The sequence below is a fragment of the Acromyrmex echinatior genome, chromosome 16, assembly GCF_024713525.1.
Source record: "Acromyrmex echinatior isolate Ae372 chromosome 16, ASM2471352v2, whole genome shotgun sequence".
NCBI classification, from domain to species: domain Eukaryota; kingdom Metazoa; phylum Arthropoda; class Insecta; order Hymenoptera; family Formicidae; genus Acromyrmex; species Acromyrmex echinatior.
The window spans coordinates 3908696-3927833 of record NC_141867.1 but is presented as its reverse complement, the minus strand read 5'-3'; the positions used below and the strand labels follow the sequence as shown (position 1 = coordinate 3927833).

Genomic DNA, 19138 nt, shown 5'->3' with positions numbered 1-19138 from the left:
AAAAAAAAAATTTTGCATCGTGAAATAAACCGAATGTGACTATATGCACTCAACATTATTATTGTCCGTGTCTTCGTTCTTATATTCAGATTTTAGTTTAATTCAAGGAGGAATTTTTCGTGCAGTATGCACCGTTAAAATGTACACAAAAAACTCTTTAGAAACAAAGTTATAAGAATATATTAAGAAAATTGCTGCTTATACATTATATATTATATTATACGTAAATACAATACTATACTTATTATTTCTTCTACATAAAAATGCAATTGATTTGTTTAGAAGTCGATTATAGATTTTAGGATTTTTTAAAAGCAATGAACGAAATCTGTTTTATCTATTTTAATTTTTTATTTATTTCTTATATATCTACGCCTTTAATAACGTTATTAAGGAACAATTATTTCCGATATATTTTTGAGTTTACGACTTACGAGACACGACAAACAATGCACCAACTTCACGCTTTGTCTCAAGCGTTTTCCTGGCCGATAATAAATCTCTGTCTCTCTCACATCGTATTTTAATTATCAGTGATCGAGGTCTGCTTAGCAATTCAAATCGCACACGTGACTACACCCTTGACACCAGCACGGCCACCGACGCGACGTGGAGGACCTTGGGCCAACGAAATTGGCGTGCCAGCACGCGACAGCGTGTCCGCGCCGCTAATGACCCGTGACTTACCGTCCATCCTGGCGGTAACGTCGCTCGACGATCGACGATTATCCGCGATGAGACTTTCCCAGATCGCGGTGAATCTTCCGCGTGATCGATCCATGGAGTCGCGACGTTGCAGGGACGCGATGATCCTGCATCCGCGTTGTCGTGGACCGGTGGGTCGGAGTCTCGTTCCGTTGACACTCCTCGACGAGCCGAGAGGTGCACCGTCACTTTCGACGTGGCCACGAGCGGATGTGTCACGCACAGACATCGACATGATGTCACGCGTACATGGCCTGATATCGCATATTTGCCATGTTTAAAATCGAGTCGAAGAGAGAGAGAGAGAGAGAAAGAAAGAGAACAAAGTGAGAAAATAGAGGAAAAAAGAAAAAGAGAGGGATGCGACCACGAGGAAAAAGCCTTCGGGCTCTTTCTAGTCTACTAGCGTTTCGATTATCCGCGCTGCACGTTTACGGCGATACATACGGGAAGCCGTCTTAAGCCGCGCCATTCAGTGCCGACGGATCGCCTGAAATATTTTGCGACAGCGGATCGGAAACCCCAACGACGTCGTATCCGATCCACGGGACGGCTGTATGGAGGGCTTATTAAATTCTTCGTGGAAATGGCACTGCTCAGCTGCGATCTCTCTACAATCTATCTCGCAAACTTCCACTCTTTGTAGAACTTCTCTTATCAGCTGTCTGCGTCACTCCATTTCTCTTTTCATTCTGCGATCTTATCCTCTTCAACCTTCGCTTTTTGCAATTGATTCACTATCACTGTTTGAGCCTCCAGTTGGATTGGCAGCCATTAGCAGGCACGAGGTCACTATTCGCAACGATGCTAACCACCTTAATATGATACGCCGGCACTTTCGGCTAATTTTGCCACGTCCCTGCCCCGTCGATCGACGTTGAAATTCTTGGCCAGAAATTCAGTTCCGAAACAGCTAAACCGGAGCTGCATCGATGAAACGTAAGCACACTTTGCGCGCTGGTCCATTGGTGTTGTCACTGATCAGGGAAATGAGCAATTATCCTCAATCATCACTCAGATATTCTCTCTCACGTGTATTACTCGATCTCAAAGCTCCTCGATTTTTTGACCGAGTTTTGCCCTAAACCCTTCCTGCCCGTGTTTCGCTCTTTTTGTGATCTCGTGACCGGCACAGCGCGCACATCACATGACAAGATCTTCATGAACTATCAGAGTATCTTGGAAACGGAAACTTTTTTGATAGATTCCAATCGATTCACGGCTACAGCTGTCCGATCCGACCGTTCATTGCACGAATACTATCGATCCTCCACTATTGCGGAGATACCTGTGGATTCCAGCGAGCGATGATCTATGATCGACGAATGAAACACGCTAGATCGCCCTAGTATCTATCGACGTTTCAGGCGATGGCAAATGACGACGTGGACCAGGATCGATTGACGAGGATTGACATCACTGCCATCATCGTCGTCGTCGTCGTCGTTTATCTCGATCGGCCAGACGGCACTCTCGAGCCACGTCGTGGAGCGTACGGCAAGCGACTGGCTGTCTGCTCGAGTTTCCACACCGCCTCGAATCCCGAATGCTCGCGCGCGCTCGAGAGGGGTTGGAAGTGAGCGAGAGAGGGTGTGAGAAAGCGAGAAAGAGAGAAAGAGCGAGAGAGCGATGGAGGGAAAGAGAGAGAGAATATGCGAGAGGGGAACTCTCCACCCTCTCCCTCGCTGGCAAAACCCTCTCACGCGCACGCTGCCTGCGACCAACCCCTAATTCTCAACCCTCCTCTACCAGCCACCTTCTACTCCTCCTCTGTGTCGCGCTGGCCGTTCTCATCTTCCTCCCCTCTCTCTCCCCTCTCCCCCTCTCTCTTTTTCCGTGGCGTCTTTTTCTCAATTCTTTCTTGCTTATCTCGAAGCTTTCGAGTCTCTCCAAATTCGTTGGCACAGGTCCTACTGGTTGATATGACGACACTGGACTTTGATTACTAGTGGTGCGTCTAGTTTGTCCTGTACTATCTGTTACTACTAGCGCGGAGGGAATCGCATGTTATGGGACGAGTGTCGGCCCTGACGAGTTCGGGTGTGTTTCCCAACTGGCTTTTCTTCCCTTGAGAATCAACTTAGCAAATTTCAAACAATATCACACAAATGTCTGTCTTGAATATTCGAAAAAGTCTCAAATTAGATTAAATACTAATATTAAGATTTTATTGTACGATTAATATTAAATTTTAAGATTAAGTATCTTATGGTAAATATTAATTTGTGTTTTTAATTTTAAAACTAAAAATTAAAATGATTTAAATAGTAACTAAAAGAAAAAAAGAAAAAGAGATAATTCAAAGCGATACGATTATATGGAATTGGAATCTCGAGCATATGAAATATTTTATGCAGATATTAACTGGAAATTTTTGGTATACCTACTTTGTTATAACTTATAAATTAACTAATTAATTTTATTCTAATTATTGGGATTATACTTACAGCTATGAAAAGTATGTATTATTACATTACGTACGCTTATTAAATTTATACGTTATTAATCAAAAATCCCCTTATTTTCCGTAGATTACATTTATGGTAAAAGTGTCGTGGAAGCTTTAGCTACGGCAAAAATCAATAATCTATAGTCATATCCCCTTGATTCGCGATCGCTTGACCTATATAATTTTTTAGCCGTATAATTTTCATAATGGATGAAGTATTAACATCGATATGCTTGTTTCGAACACATCAAATTAACATTATAATCAGTCTTCGTCAGAATTACGTCAATTACAGTTAATAAACTAGAATAACGAAGATAGAATATATCTGTCATCTATTTTCGATAGGCAAATTTTTTTAAATTAATATAAAATATTTTATTATAAGATATGATAAAGCGCATTTGCATAACTTTTTCGTTCCAATAATTCATAATTATTGGAGGAGAGAGAGGATCATTCTTCTCTCTAATTATTATGTTATTAGAACGTAAAAATTATGCAAGTACTTTTTATTGTATAACTTGTACAGTAAAATATTTCATTTGAACTTTAAAAAATTTATATCTTATAACTTTAAAAAATTTATATCATCCAAAATAGATGATTGGATTTTTATACATTTTGTCATTAAAATCCTGTGTTGTTTGTTTTTAATGATTGATTCTAAAGCTAATTCTACAATATGCTTTTTGTTTTCCGTTTCTTGCTGTTTGCCTTTTGTCTTATTGACCAAAAAGGCAAGAGACAAACAGCAAGAAACAGAAAACAAAGAGCACATTAGCCTCACAGTTTATTTTCCTGTATATTTAATATCTTGGTAACTTTCATATTTAATGAATTATGATCCATATTCTTCGTATGTTTTTCCGTCTATTTATTTGACTATTTTCCTCGATTATACTCTCTTATACTCTATAATATATTCTGAATAGATCGATTATTAATTTGTATTTAATAATTGCGGCTGATGAAGATTATATACGACATTAATTTCGCTTTTGGTCATAGATACAGCTTTATATTGTATCATTATCTATTTGATACACAACTTTTATTCGATTTTGGTTTCCGATTAAATTTGGTTTTTAAATTGTTATTACCACAAAGTGAGTTGGTGTTTAGATTGTGTGTTAATAAAAAATATTTTCTCTTTGATAAGAAAGAAATAATCAGCATTCACTTTATGAAATATCAGAATTAATATCGAGCGTTATTATGTGGATACCGATTGTGATATCGCGATTTGCGTTAAGTACCATTTAAGTGATATTAAGTTCGGAATTCTATTTTGAGTTTCAAATGATGCAGGTTCATAAACTACCTTATAACGACCAGAATCTCTTGCAGGTAGCATAGAAGAACTGAATCCGGCGCGCATAAACGGGAAAAGCAAAGAAATTTATAGTTTTCAATTTTCCGTCTGTCCGGATTTTCGCGACGCCTTGCATGCATTAGCTCTTTCATTTAGCTCATGAAATGACACGTTTTCTTCTCCTAGAAAATGAGATATGTTCATCTTCTTTTATATACACAAGGAGATTTTACATTGTCAGCTATCCATAATCCACAACCTCGCAATAATGAAGTACAACTTACACAATATAAACAATTTTAATAGCAAAAGGAATCCACAGGGTAGCTACAGACCTGAAAAATCAGGAAAAGTCAGGCACATGAAATTGGTCATAGTTTTCAGACAAATTGAAATTGGTCATGGAAAACCGGGAAAAATCAGGAGAAAATGTAAAAAAGTCTGAATTTTGGAATTTTGAAATTTGCTCACAATTTCCTTAAACTGCTCTTATTCCAAATAATTGTTATAATTTTTTAATATTATATTTGACGTTTATAGTGAAGTACATTAAAAACTCGCACATTTGAAATGATTTTAATAAAATAATTAAAATTTATATTTTATTCAGTATTTTTATTTGATCGCTCTTTTTCATAGTTGCATTTTGTTTTCTAATACTAATAATTTATTTTTTGTTGGCTTGAATTTGCACCCAAAATTTTAGTATGCTATTAACTTTTTTGTTTTTAATAACATATGTTAGCTTTTTCAATTCTTGACTTTAAATGTGTTAAAATTTACATATTTTATATTGGAAAATTTTCATTTCCATCTGGAAAACCTGAAAAAGTTCCTGAAAGGGAATTTAAAAATTTATTTTCTGTAGCAACCCAAATAAAGCATCGTGTAATATTTATCGAAGAATATAAAAAATGTAACGAGTAGATTATTTTACTGATTTTGTAATATACATTAATATTTTGACAGTTAGATCGGCGCGCAACCTTGGAACTGTTTTGATGCGGAAAGGTGGGCAGCGCGGCTCGTCACATTAATGCGAAGTTACCGTGCAGTCATTCTAATTCCGAGGCTCGTATAGACAAGTAACAGAATCGTGTGCCGCTCTTTTTTACATTTTTTTTCTTAATGTAATCGCGATAAATGCTAGATATAATACGTAACGTTGTACTTTATGAATATTTACAGTATAACGATTACTAGCCCGCATAATTAATTATTCATAAAAGGATCGAGATGACAGTTATGTGTCACGAAACAGATATATCGAAAGTTTCATTAATTTAGAATCAAAACACGATGGAAAACATAATTTATTACTTCGTAATAATTATGAACGACATTTATTTTTGTTTAACGTAAAATTTTTCTCTCTCTTGAGTATAAGAATATATTAACTCTCTATTATGTTCTAAATGAATGAACTATACTGAAATATCTATTTCGTGATACATGATTGTCATCTCAATTCTTTTATGAACAATTAATCGTGCAAGCGAGTAATCATATACTGTAAGTATTTATAAAATATAATATTTCGTATTATATCTAGCATTTTTTGCGGTTACGTTTCAAAAAGAAATGTAAAGAAGAGCGGCACACAACACAGCTACCTATTTGTACGAACGATATCACATGAGTCGTAAAAAAATAACGTTAATATGAATACACTTATGCAAGGAACACAATTCTCACTTTTACAATTAATTAGTTTATGTAATTATTAATTCAATAAATTTTTTGTTTTTGTTATACGATCCGTATAAAAAATTAAGCGTAACTTTGGAATTATTTGTCCGTAATAAAAGAAATATTTCTCTTTTCTATTAATCTCTAGCTCATCCCATTGACTTTGATCTTAGAAACATCATAATACGAGATTCAGCCCTTTTATCTGTTCTGAATATATTTCGCAATGGTATGAATTAATGTGTGCTTGATATTCATTTCTAAAAGTTAATTGATAATTGTATAATAATATATATAATTATTAGTTGCATATTACGTTTTTCAGATGACAATTACCCTCCCACGGGTACACCTTGACGTGGTGAGAGGGCTCAGTACCCGGAGGATATACACGAAAAGAACGGTTTTTCTCAAGTATCTAAAAATCTATCTGAATATATCTATTATAGATATATCTAGATAAATTCTTAGATATTGAGTAAAATCGCTTTCTTCGTATAAAAATCCAACGATGGGGAAGCTAACGTACCCTCGTCCGCCGATTTAATTGAGAGTGAACGAACCGCAGCCGGTTCGTCGCGTCGCGCGTTTGCTTCGGGAGTGCCGTTTAAGTTATCGGACTAATGGACTTTTAACAAAACCCATTTGATGGAATTCTACTTCGGCGATGAAATCATATCTGCGACGTTTCGACAGGAAAGCGGAACTCTCATTGAGACGTTGCTGAGGTGGTCACGGTCACTGCAACGCTCTCACGCCAAGTGCCCGGGCACAAGGTGATGCTGGCCGCGTAATGTCACGCACTTCGTGATGCGTGTTCGCGCGGTTTAGCAACTACGTGTTGCTGTCGGCTAATTGAGGACGCGCTCTGTCTGTCGGCCAACAGTTCGGCCCTTAACGATAAGAAACAATCGATCGACTCGGATTCTTCTCTGGGTCTGTATTCGATAACTCGAGTTATGCAGTCGTTATCCACATAACGATTACATAACGAGTTATAGAATTTCGCCCTGGTGGGTCGCCCAAAAAGGAGTTGTATAACTCTGGTCAGGGCGCTCATTTCTCTGTCATTATCTACTAGCCTAAATCACATTTAATCTGACTTGGTCAGAGCCTAGCTCTAGTAGTTTTTTTAAAAAAAACTAGCTTCGTGCCGAGGGATTGGATTCCATTCCTGAATTGTCTAGATTGTTAGACAATCGGTGATGGTACCAACTTTACTCTTATTAGAGGAGCTTGTCACGTCTACCAGTCTCTTGGAAATCGCTCGTGGTACAGCACCACTTGTGTCCCACTAGAACTAGCAGTTAGGGCGTATGACTGAGTCAATTTTAAACGTGATTTTGCGTAAAACAGAGGTGACGGACTCGATACGATCGATTTCGTCTTCTTTCGTGTGGGGCTTAACCCTTGTTCGGCATTCATCGTGTGTTTCGCAAGTACTTGTCGACGTGTGGTGTTGATTCCACCGAACGAAATGACAATCTTATCATGGGTTTTGTAAACGTAAATATCGCAGTGTCGCGCGAAAGACTTTATAAATGAATAGTCCACGCGCGTTTATAGTATACTATTCGCGAGTGTGTTACGCGAGTGTCCTGTGCGAGAGGATGTCAACCCGATTCTGAGAGGAGGAGGAGGTCTGAGAGAGGCATCGGGCACCGGCGGAGCAACCTTGCGGTAAATATTTTTTGCTTGTAAAATCAATCTTTTTTCTATTTATTCTTGAATCGTTTTATTTTACAATGATTTAAAAATAATAATTAGAAAAGGATTATTTTAAAATTATTTTAAAATTTTATACATATACAAATTTTTAAGATTTGTTTTAAAAAATGTATAATTATTTTATAAATATCTAACTTAATGATCAATTAAAAATATTGATACTTATAAAAATTACATATTTTGAAAATTATATAATTGATTATTTTCAAGAGAACTTTACGTTTAATAAATATTTATTTAAAATATTGATTGATTTTTTTCTGCTCTGTTTTAATTTAGATTTTATATTTTTCTTGTTACAAAATCATCGTAGCGACGTAACAGTTGCAGATCTAACCTCGCTGTTGCACATCACTTCGGTGAGTGATGCATTAATTTTTTTATTAAGGTAACAGACGTAAAAAAGTGGGCCATTAATCTTTAAATAATCTTTAAATAATCTTTAAACAAGGTTGCCACAGACCTGGAAAACCGGGAAAACCGGGAAAAATCAGGAAAGTTGAAATTGGTCATTGAAAACCGGGAAAAGTTAGGGGAAATATAAAGAGAATTTTGAACTTTGTTCACAATTCCCTTAAATTGCTCTTATTTCAAATAATTTTTATAATTTTTTAAATATTATATTTGATGTTTATGGTCAAATACGTTCAAAACTTGTGCACTTTAAACAAATTAAAAAAAAAAATTAAAATTTATATTTTATTCAGTAATTTTATTTAATCGCTATTTTTATATATAATTTAATAATATAAATTTTTTTTACAATCGTTGATTTTAAATATTAAAATTTTTTACATTTTTTATTATGTTAAAATTTTTATATATTTTATATTGGTCATGTAAATTTCCAATTTTTATCTGGAAAAGTCAGGGAATTTTAAAATTTATTTTCTGTGGCAACCCTGATTTATCAATCTAAAATAATTTTATAGCTCTGTTTTTAATTGTAATCTAAAGTTGACATTTATTAAGTTTGATAAATTATTAAACTATTTCAATTTATTGAATAAATAATTTTATTTTTATTATTTTCTATTTTGTACAGTTAAGAAATAGAAAATAATAAACAAAAAATGGGAAATATAATACAAGAATTTATTTAACTATGAAGTATCGAATATCTTATTTTAAGTAAAATAGTTCAAATAAATATTTTATTTCAAGTAAATATTAATGTAAATAGTAAATACTACTTTTTTATATTTACTACATAAAGTAATTATTTTAAATAGAATTTTTTATAGATTTTTTAAATACTCTGAATTTATTTCAATTTTTTTAGCATTGCTTATTACTATTTATTATTATTATATAAACTTTTTATCTCAATAACTCGTCGTTTATCTATTAGCGAATATGTTTCGCACAGTTAACTGCGACAAAGTATTTAAAATTAACAAGGATAATAATGTTGCAAAAAAAGATACTGTTTAAATATATATAGATATATATATGTATTTTAATTTAAAATAATTTTAAAGCTACGGTAAAATTGATATATTTTTGTGTGTTTGTGTCGAGATGAAAGGAAGATGTTACAAGATAATGAGATCAACTCATATGCTGCCACTGCACTATTGTAATTTCCGTTGAATTAATATTGTTACATTTGCTAATCCGCTGTTATAGTGCTCGCATTTGTGCATTACATTTCGCTTGTATTTTAGACAGGTATTGGTTTATCATTTTCTCAATAGCGGCAAATGCGTTCTGTCTTAACATTCCTATATTTACTTCAAAGGAAAAACTGTTAATTTATTTTTTTGTTTAATAATTTTATCAAAGTAGTCACTATGAAAATTGCCTAAATCGAAGGCAGATGAAACAAGGAATTCTCAAAGATCAGATATTCTTTACAATTTTTAAATGTTTTAGAGAAACATTTAGAGAAACCTTACGATTTATCATAAAATTATAAATTTATTTACATGCATAATGTCTTCCTTGAATAGCTCGAAACACACATATTTCTTTAAAGTTATTTTAACCGTTCTGTCAATTTATAATACTCGGATACCTATATCGAATTTAAATAGTAAAAATTATTATATTTTATGCGAATTTTATATAATATAATTTCTCAAAAATCTAACTCTTTGAACAACAAAGAATATTACTTTTGAGGTTTCCGCGGATATTTTCTTCAGAGGTGCCAAAGGATTTTGCGGGTTATCATTGTGTCGTAATCCATTGCTAATGCCAACATTTCATGAATCTTGCCGTTCACTTTATTCGGGGCGAAGAGCACACCGATCCGTATCGGTGAATAGCAAGGTTCACGAAACGTTGCCATTAGCAATGGATTACGACACAGCGACAATTAGCAAACCCTTTGGCACCTCTGAATAAAGAATATTTCTGCATTGAAGTTTTGTCTCTTGCACAGAAGTTATTTACAAGTTTTAGGATGCTGATAACATTATTATTAAATCAATGAGCAATTGGTTTACTTGTGAGATTATTATTAGATATACGATTATGTTTCAAGTTTGATAAATCAAATTAGTGCGCAGTCTATGGAACTGATAATTATATTTATATACAATGTAATTTGTATATGAATGTTATTAACCATCAACCTCTTTGATCAAAAATGGCATTTTCTTTCTTATTAAAGATTTTATTTCATTTTTATTTTTACATTTTTAACGAAAGCCTTAAAATATAATAATGAAAAGATGAAAAATTAAACATTGATAAAAAATTATGCATGTGAAAAATTAATTAGTTTTCAACAAGTAATATTGTTTATATGTTCAATTTGCATTTTCTATTTGTACAACGTAAATCAATTGAACAATTTCAAAGATAAATCATCATTTTACGAACAGATGGATTGATAAATGAAAGACTAGAAATCGGACTGCGATGAGCTGTAATTTTACGAATTGATGTTAATGATATTTATCATTAGAGTTGACATCAATACAATTTGTTTGAGTCTAGTGTTCAGAATCTCTCAAACTCTCTGCTGTGGTCGCGTTAGCAGGGAAAGGCTATTTGCATGTTTATTTATCTGTCGATCCATCGGTATGTTGGACTGATTAGCGTTTAATCGATTATTACAGCACGTCGACACAAGAATTGGATGTAACACATGGCCATTCGTAAATGACGCAAATAAATGATCGAATTTATGATATAATTCTACACAATTTAACCACTTTGTTCAAGCGATTCCTCATTAAGTCAGTAAAGCAATTCATCGGTACAATGAAGCGCGAAATATTCCATATCTTACGGTCCAATTATGCGAAATAAGCAGGTTAGCATTAAAAAATCGTTTATCGTTATTGCGAACGAAATCAATTATGCAAATCTGTTTGCTTATTGTGCAGACCGTAATCAACATTGATGCACATTTAGCGGTACATTATCTCATGCAGAAATCCTACACGTTTGCCTCAACACCGACGATTGCTCATTTACATATCATTGCATACGATACGACATATTAGATCGATTACGAATTCACTGGGCGCAACGCGAGTATTAAATGCCCATAAGTCGCTTTATAATCGAATTTTCCCGAAGACTGGCTTTTAATAAAAAATTAATGATGAGAAATTGCAACATACATGTATTAACTTAAAGCAAGTATCGGCGATAGAGACTTTAAAATATCCATGTTATAAATTTTTGAATTTAACTTTAACCAAATTTAATTAAACAAATAAATTAGATACATCAAATTATATAGGGTTTTTGACAATAGAATTGTGTTAAATTTATTTTGCTTTCTATTTATTTTAATTTAAAAGGAGAAGAAAAAGAAAAATGTACATATTAATTGTATTAAGTCAAGAGCTCAGTAACAGAACGTGCTAAAGATTTCAAATCAGAGCTTCTAAGTTCACTCTGTTCCAAGTCAGTTTATCACTCGAAGATGGGGGGTTCTATTCTCAAAGTTAGAGCTAGAATATGCTTCCAATCTGTTCAAAATGATCGAGTTTCAGTGCCATATACGAACACCGGGGAATATTGTGCTAACAATTATCCCATGATTGACCACCTTGATTAATAAAGTTATAATTACTATATGTGTCGCGCATATTACATGGGGCAAAGTTTACGTCCAGATCAAACGCCTGGATAAACACAATTTACTTCGAAGTTAATGTACTATATCAGTGGCTATATATATACGTGAGAGTGCACGCGCGCGGTCAGTTGATATGGAGAAACTAGATTCAGTTGTAATCCTTTTGCATTTATTAACACATCAAATAGAACGTAATTGTAATCGATGATTGGTGATAATCGCGAAAAGCTACCATTAATAATATATGGTACGCCCCAAATCCATTAACATAGATATTTCCATTATAAACGGAAAGCCGCTGTCAATCCTGCTGTACATTCCGATCATTGATACATTTCGCAGAATTTACGTTCTGAAATATTAATTGCAGTGCGGTCTGTATGCTTTCGCCGTATTACTCTGCATTGAGAATCGATTTCTATTTAGTGCGATTACAATAACCGCAATATATAGAAGGATTTTTATCTAAAATAATTTGTGTCATTTAAATCTTGGACGAAACTGTTACATGAGCATTAATATGTATTTGATGTTACAGTATTAAATAAAAAATAAATACTTTACATCTTCTGGTGAGTGAATAGACGTCAACATGTAAAAAAAACTTTTACGTTAGTTTATCGGTTACTTTCTCGTTCAGTTAGAGCCAAAATAAGCAAAGTAAAATGTTTATACGATTTAAACATGTGAATACGTGTTGAACGATTGTCGTTTAAATGTTTTTTTTATTCTTGACAAATAACTCAGTTTATTCTTTTGTCAACGTTTCAGTGCAAATATTGATGTACGACGTACTGTGCCTTGGGCATAAGCTTTTTACATGCAAAAAATATCATCCATCACTCTCACAAACTGACGCAGGATCTGTTGTGAACAAATTTCGAATGAAAGACGTTTGCACATTCTAATTTAATTCTTTCAACCCCATTATACGTTTTTTTCAAAAAACAAGAAAGAAAGAAAGCTTCTTTGCATATATACTTTGTAAGAAAGAAAATAAGAGAATTTGATGCGTGAATCCTGAGAAACTAGCAATTAGCTGAAATTAAATATAAATTTTAAGAAAATAATTAATAAAAATCAAAGCAATTATTAAATAACATATTATTACTTTTCAAATTTCTATTGAAATTTGTATTAATTGTAATTGTTTAAAATGATTTATTCATATTTAAGATTTTTTGAATGATTAAATTTTTATTGACTTAATTATTGACAATTAATTTAACTGACAAAATTGCTTAAAGTTAATTTTGGTGTCTTTAAATTATTCTTTTTTTTATGGTAAACAACAAAGGATTAATAATTCTGTCCACATTAACAAAATAGTGCAAATATTGCTTAATAAGCTAATATTAGACTCCGACTATAATTTAATTAAAACTTGAAGATTGAAACATTGGAATCATTTTTGTTTATTGTTTTAAAATTAAAAGCGTTTTATTTCGATGTTAGATCCTATGTGCTGAGGTTTTACACAACGACAGTCAGACTTCGTCAGGGCAATGGACCTGCGCGTTTTCACGGTTTCATGCAGGCATTGCAAACTCGCGAGACATGTGCCGTCTTTCAATAAAACGGAACAGCACAAATATTCGCCTTATACCCGAAGAATCTGAGGAGATTCTACCGTCATGCGTTTTTGAAATTCCGCGTCGATACTTACTTTGGTATCAGTCTGTCGATACCGTCCTGTGCTTGTGCAGCACGGGACGTTTACTTGCGCTTAAATAAACTCATTTCTTCCCACGTATTCCACTTTCGTTTCTCCGCACTCTGTGGCACGGGAAAATACGTCGATATATAATGGAAGGGGCATACGATCGAGCCGCGCCCGTGAGAGATACACCGCGCCGGTCATCTCGTGCTAGAAAACAAACTGCTAAAATAAAACAAGCGTAAAGTGGGCTACTTCAGAAATTGCGAACTTCAGAAAAATATATGAAAATCAATATAGCATATATACGATTTTCTGAAATATACACATAAAAGTAAAGTGCTCCGATAAGGTATAAATATTCTCTCATAGGTATATAATTTTCCATATACGCTTTATCCTCCTGGTAACTCGAGTATATACGCCGCACCTAACGAAAACTTAATTTATTAAGTATTATTTACTATTTTTAAGATAAATAAAAACTATATCAATACAAACTTTGTCCTGTCTATTACTATGAAAATATTAGAAATCCGAAATACTTATTTTTCATTCAAAAAAGAACTTTTTGAAGCTTTGCATTTTTGGCGTATCCCTTAAGGATGGGATGTATGGCTACTCATGGGGGGGGGGTGGGGGGGATATACGGCTTATGAAAAATTTTCAAATAATGCTTATAAATAAGATGAAATGACATATAACTTAGAAAATATATTTACAAAATTTTATTAAAGAATAAGAATGATAAATATGAAGTAATAGATATTAATTATAATCTTCCTATATATTACAAGTGTTATTACATGAGGTATATATACATGTAATGTGTTTATCGCATTTAGTGCACTGAATTCAATTTGTGCACTTTGTATACTTTGAGCATAAATCTCGTCCATTAAAAATGCCGTATATCCCAAATAGGTGGAATATAACAAGATAACAAACTAAACAAAGAATACAAGAGCAAAGCACTTGTATTTTGTTATACAACATGCTTTACTATTTCTCTTATATACTCACGAAATAACGACTAAGTCTTTTACGCGCTCAATAGTAATCATTTTATGTAGATTATAATTTATGATGACGCTACTTATTACAGTAACACACACACAAATCGATTCAACTCACAATATTTCATTAATATTAATAGTAAGAATCTGAAATTATAATGCAATACTAATATAAAACACATGTAACAGAGAGTAGTTGCGGGAAAATTACCCCTATTCCTTTTATTTTTTCTGATTTCTACGACGTAAATCCCAGTGCGGCGTATTTGCTGGAGTTACCCTAGTACACAATTGGATCATTAGTGCATTTTTTCCTTGGAAAATATCTAGTTAATAGTTTCTTTCCTTTTTTAAAATACACAATCTACAAATACTTTTTAGAGATGTTAAAGTATGTATATATATATATATATATATATATATATATATATTTAAAAAAATATTGGATATATGTGGATTTGACACTATACGATGTTTATATAAAGTTCTCACTATGTTGGTGTTAATATTAACACCATGATGAGAATTATGTAGACACCGCATGTTGATAAAAACTCTGATATTTTTTTAAGAGTATAAAGAATCAAATAATTTTTATTAGTTCAATATATTATCTCTCTTAATACATTTATAATTGGATCATTTCGCTTCTTCAAAATACTGGGAATACCAAGTAATTAGTTTAACATTTGTATATAATTTTTTAATACACTTACAGATACTTTCTAGAGACATTAAAGTATATATGTAAGAATCATTTAATAATTTTATGTCTACTTGTAAAAGTGATAAAATTCTAAATTTTTTTATAAAATTAAAACAATTAAGTAATACTCTGTTTGTATGCGTTTACGTTAGATTATAATAGGAATGGAATATTGTCTGCCATATTGAAAGAGGAAGGATCAAGATAAAAAAGTCCCCAATTTCACATTGCATTATATTATATTTGTCATTTATGAATGTCGCTGTCTCTGCGGATACTTTCGCGAATCCAAGATTTAGAACAGATATACGAGATGCTCTCAGAATCACGGAACCGCTCTCGCTCTCTAATCGCAGTCGCCGCGGTTCCGAGACAGTTATGAGCGATGTAGGGAAAACATACGTGCGCCCGTAAATTCATCGGATATTCAGAAATGAGCAGCGACGCTAGATCGAGCTTGCATATTCATGGATTTTGTCTCCGGCGCGTGTGTTTGCGCAGACTGGCCGCGTTCTGGTGAAGAATAGCTGCAAACGAAACCATCCGCTCACCTCACACGCAATCTAAGCTGCGTCCTTTTCATTTTACAAATTATTTCAAAATTGCGCGAGTTGTCTTTTATTTATTCAAGGATTATATTAGGTGTTGGAATTAATTCGTAGCGTTTTACAAGTGATGGGAAGTACTTTCATTAATGTATTTTTTAATGCTCATGTGAAATAAATAACATTCTTTCATTAAAAAACGCTACGAATTAATTCCAACACCTAATATATTATAAACGCGACTGCATACGGTTTAGGATTCACCTGATATGTAAAACGATCATTTAGTGGATTCTGCAGCTGGATGAAAGAAATTATTTGATTGCATATTTTAACTTATGTTAATATTTTTTAAGTATTAATCCTATTGCGTACAAAATATCAAAATTGTGATATTTACTATTCGCATTTGACGAAGAGTTATGTATCAATCTCAGATTCAGATTGAATTTAATCAATTAAAGTAAAGTTCACTAAACTTGATATTGGTTTCCTTTCTTCTGATTGGTTAGATTTAATCTCAATCTGATATGGGTATAACATTTGTAACCAAGAATTTATGAACGATACAACTTAAATATCAAAAATTTTATTGCATATTATTACAACAAAGATTTTACAGGGAATTATTAATTATGTATTGTTAATAATGAAATAAATTATAGTTTTATAAATGTGAATTTTGGGATAAACTATCTTTGATAAACTATCTTTGATTAGTTACCTCTCGGTAACCATCAAAATTGATTCGGTAATCAAGGATACATTTTCTCTCACACATATATATATACATACATATATATACATATGTATACATACATATATATATATATATATATATATATATACATATATATATACATATGTACATATGTACATTGTGCATATATATCTACTTACGTATAAGTGTAGATATATTTATACATGTGATCCCCAAATCGATGGGACAACATTAATCGAAAATCTTAATGCCCTCGCTTACGACCGCACACAGACAGTCGCTTAATCCTCCCTTGAGATATTCTCATTTAGTTAATCCCACATCCTATACGTATCTCGCTACAATTTACAGATAGCCTTGAGGAAGGTGTAGCCCCTGTAATTCATCGCGTGAACTGTTCATGTGGTGAAGCGAACGTTCTTGATTAAACTATCGTCATTAGGCCGTATAAACAAACAAGTAAGTAGGAATACTGTGTATATATGTGTCGTGATCGTTCACGATCTATTATGTATTATGTACATATATTATTGCTTCGCATATTCAGTTTCCAGTGTTTCTCAAAGATAGAGTAAAATTTTCAAAATAATATATTTCCTTATTTCAAATTATCAATCATATAAGTGTAATTGATTATTGATTTTGACAATATAAAATAAAATAAAATAAAGATGATAAAGATAATTCACCTAAAAAAACGCCTTCATATATTTAGTTAATACTCGTGTTGTATGTGACTGTTCAGTTTTGCGTGACATATTTGTAACTTACGCAATCTATAGATAGAATCATTGGTCATTAATGATATCGGCAGGTACAGCGCAATATTATTAACGTGTGTCATCTATGAATAATTCTTCAAGTGAACTATTCGCTATAGCGCATTGTGCACGATTAATCTTAATTAAACTATTCGTGTTCAGTCGGGATGGAAAAGACGGGACGCAGATTTTGATATATATACATAATAATGCTTCTCAGTTCCGAGAATGATGTAAATTAGAAAGCAGATCTACCTTTATGCTTACAAAGCGGATTTAACTTATGTACGTGATTGTTCGTTAACAAGCTTACGATATAACAGTACAGATTAATAACATATTCATTACATCATACATACGTACACATATACATGTGCATCGATGTGGCTTGCATGCATCGATAATGCACGGCAGCTCTGATAACGGTCAATCGCTACATGGGAGTATCTAAATTTAGACCGTGCGGAGAGTGCTTGTTAGCTGTTAACTAAATCTTGACAGGGCTGGTATTCGATTCTGTGTCTCGGTTAATATTTCCCGCATGCAAGGCGACGCCGCTGACCGCCGCTAAATCCATTATTACTTATTTACATTTATTGGCTATGCGTAAGGGAATCCATATGCGTTATTCTACTTGTACTGCTGTTGAGTAAATAATTGCTAGTAGTAAATAATTTCAACTGCTAGGATATTTTTATTTGACATTCTATATAATTAGTATATTTTTTATTTGATTGTCCTTCGAGAAGACATCATTAAGATTTTTGTGACAATTATATTCTCTTTTATTTTATATATTATATATTAATATAGTATATGTACCTATATATAAAACATTTGCGAATCTCATTGATATCTTTTTATAATCGTTTTGTAAATATAGATTAGAACTATGAAACTTCATTTTACCATTTTATATTGAAAAAGTTACATTCTTATTGAAAAGTGTAATCCACCCATTAAACACGCCGATTCTTAGAAGATAAGATTCCGACGCGACGGTGCTACGGCTTGGCGCGTTTAAAGCTCTCAATCCTGAGCCTCTTCCTCTTAACACCGTGAAATTGATCGACGCTTCACCGGATTTTAGCGGCTTTCATATATCCGTAAAATCTTCGTCAACCCGAAAATCCATCCATCAAAATCGGGTGACGCGCGCAATTCAGGGAGGTCGACTATAAAAATTTCTTTTGCGGATTTTTCAAGGTTGATCGCGATTTTAGTACTTACGTGTACGTTTGTCAGATGCAATTGCAACGCGTTTTCGCGCCGATTTGTACGGAATTTCGTGATCCCGTAGTTTCAGTCTTACGAAGATATCGATTTTGACGTATAATACCCTGCAGCGGTGTCGATTTGCCGTTTCATCGGTAATTCATTAACCTAGAAATAGATCGGCCAAGTCTCCCAGTTCAATATGGCCGGATTATAATGATCTTAGACCGATCCAAATCAGTGATTGCAGATTTATTGCTGATCGACTAACAATTTCCAATTCGATTACGTTAGCAAATAGCGCGAATAATTAAAGACATTGAATTACTGCACGAATTTCTGCTGAAAGATATACTTCAGAGAATATTACAGTCGCTAAACTAATACAATCAATCAAAGAAAAATTGGAAATCTATTGCAAATTACTGCATTATTTTATGTAATGGATTAATACTAATTAATGGAGAAATTTTCCACTTTTAAGTTAGTTTTTTGCTGCTTTAATACTTGCTTTTTATTTCTGATAAAATTTTAATTTAAAATTATTTACATTTTTACAACATTATTTATAGCCATTTTTAATACGTCG

General features: G+C 33.0%; 1 protein-coding gene and 1 long non-coding RNA gene across 8 annotated transcripts in view; one reads left to right on the top strand and one right to left on the bottom strand.

Moving 5' to 3' along the window:
- Dop2R (dopamine D2-like receptor) overlaps positions 1–828 on the bottom strand; it is a 272365-nt gene extending 271537 nt beyond the window's left edge. For all 6 annotated transcript variants that reach the window (XR_015547773.1, XM_011051192.2, XM_087414636.1 and 3 more), the window contains exon 1: positions 688–828. The gene's annotated coding sequence lies outside the window, so the exon portion shown is untranslated. The remainder of the gene's footprint in view (positions 1–687) is intronic.
- A 5671-nt stretch (positions 829–6499) lies between these two features.
- The window catches only part of LOC147907063 (uncharacterized), a 233418-nt gene continuing 220779 nt past the window's right edge, over positions 6500–19138 (top strand). Inside the window, exons 1-2 of one of the 2 annotated variants that reach the window (XR_015547703.1) lie at positions 6500–7838; positions 8200–8245. This is a non-coding gene — a long non-coding RNA (uncharacterized LOC147907063). Of the gene's footprint in view, positions 8246–19138 lie in introns of both variants that reach the window. The other variant, XR_015547702.1, reaches the window with a different exon arrangement.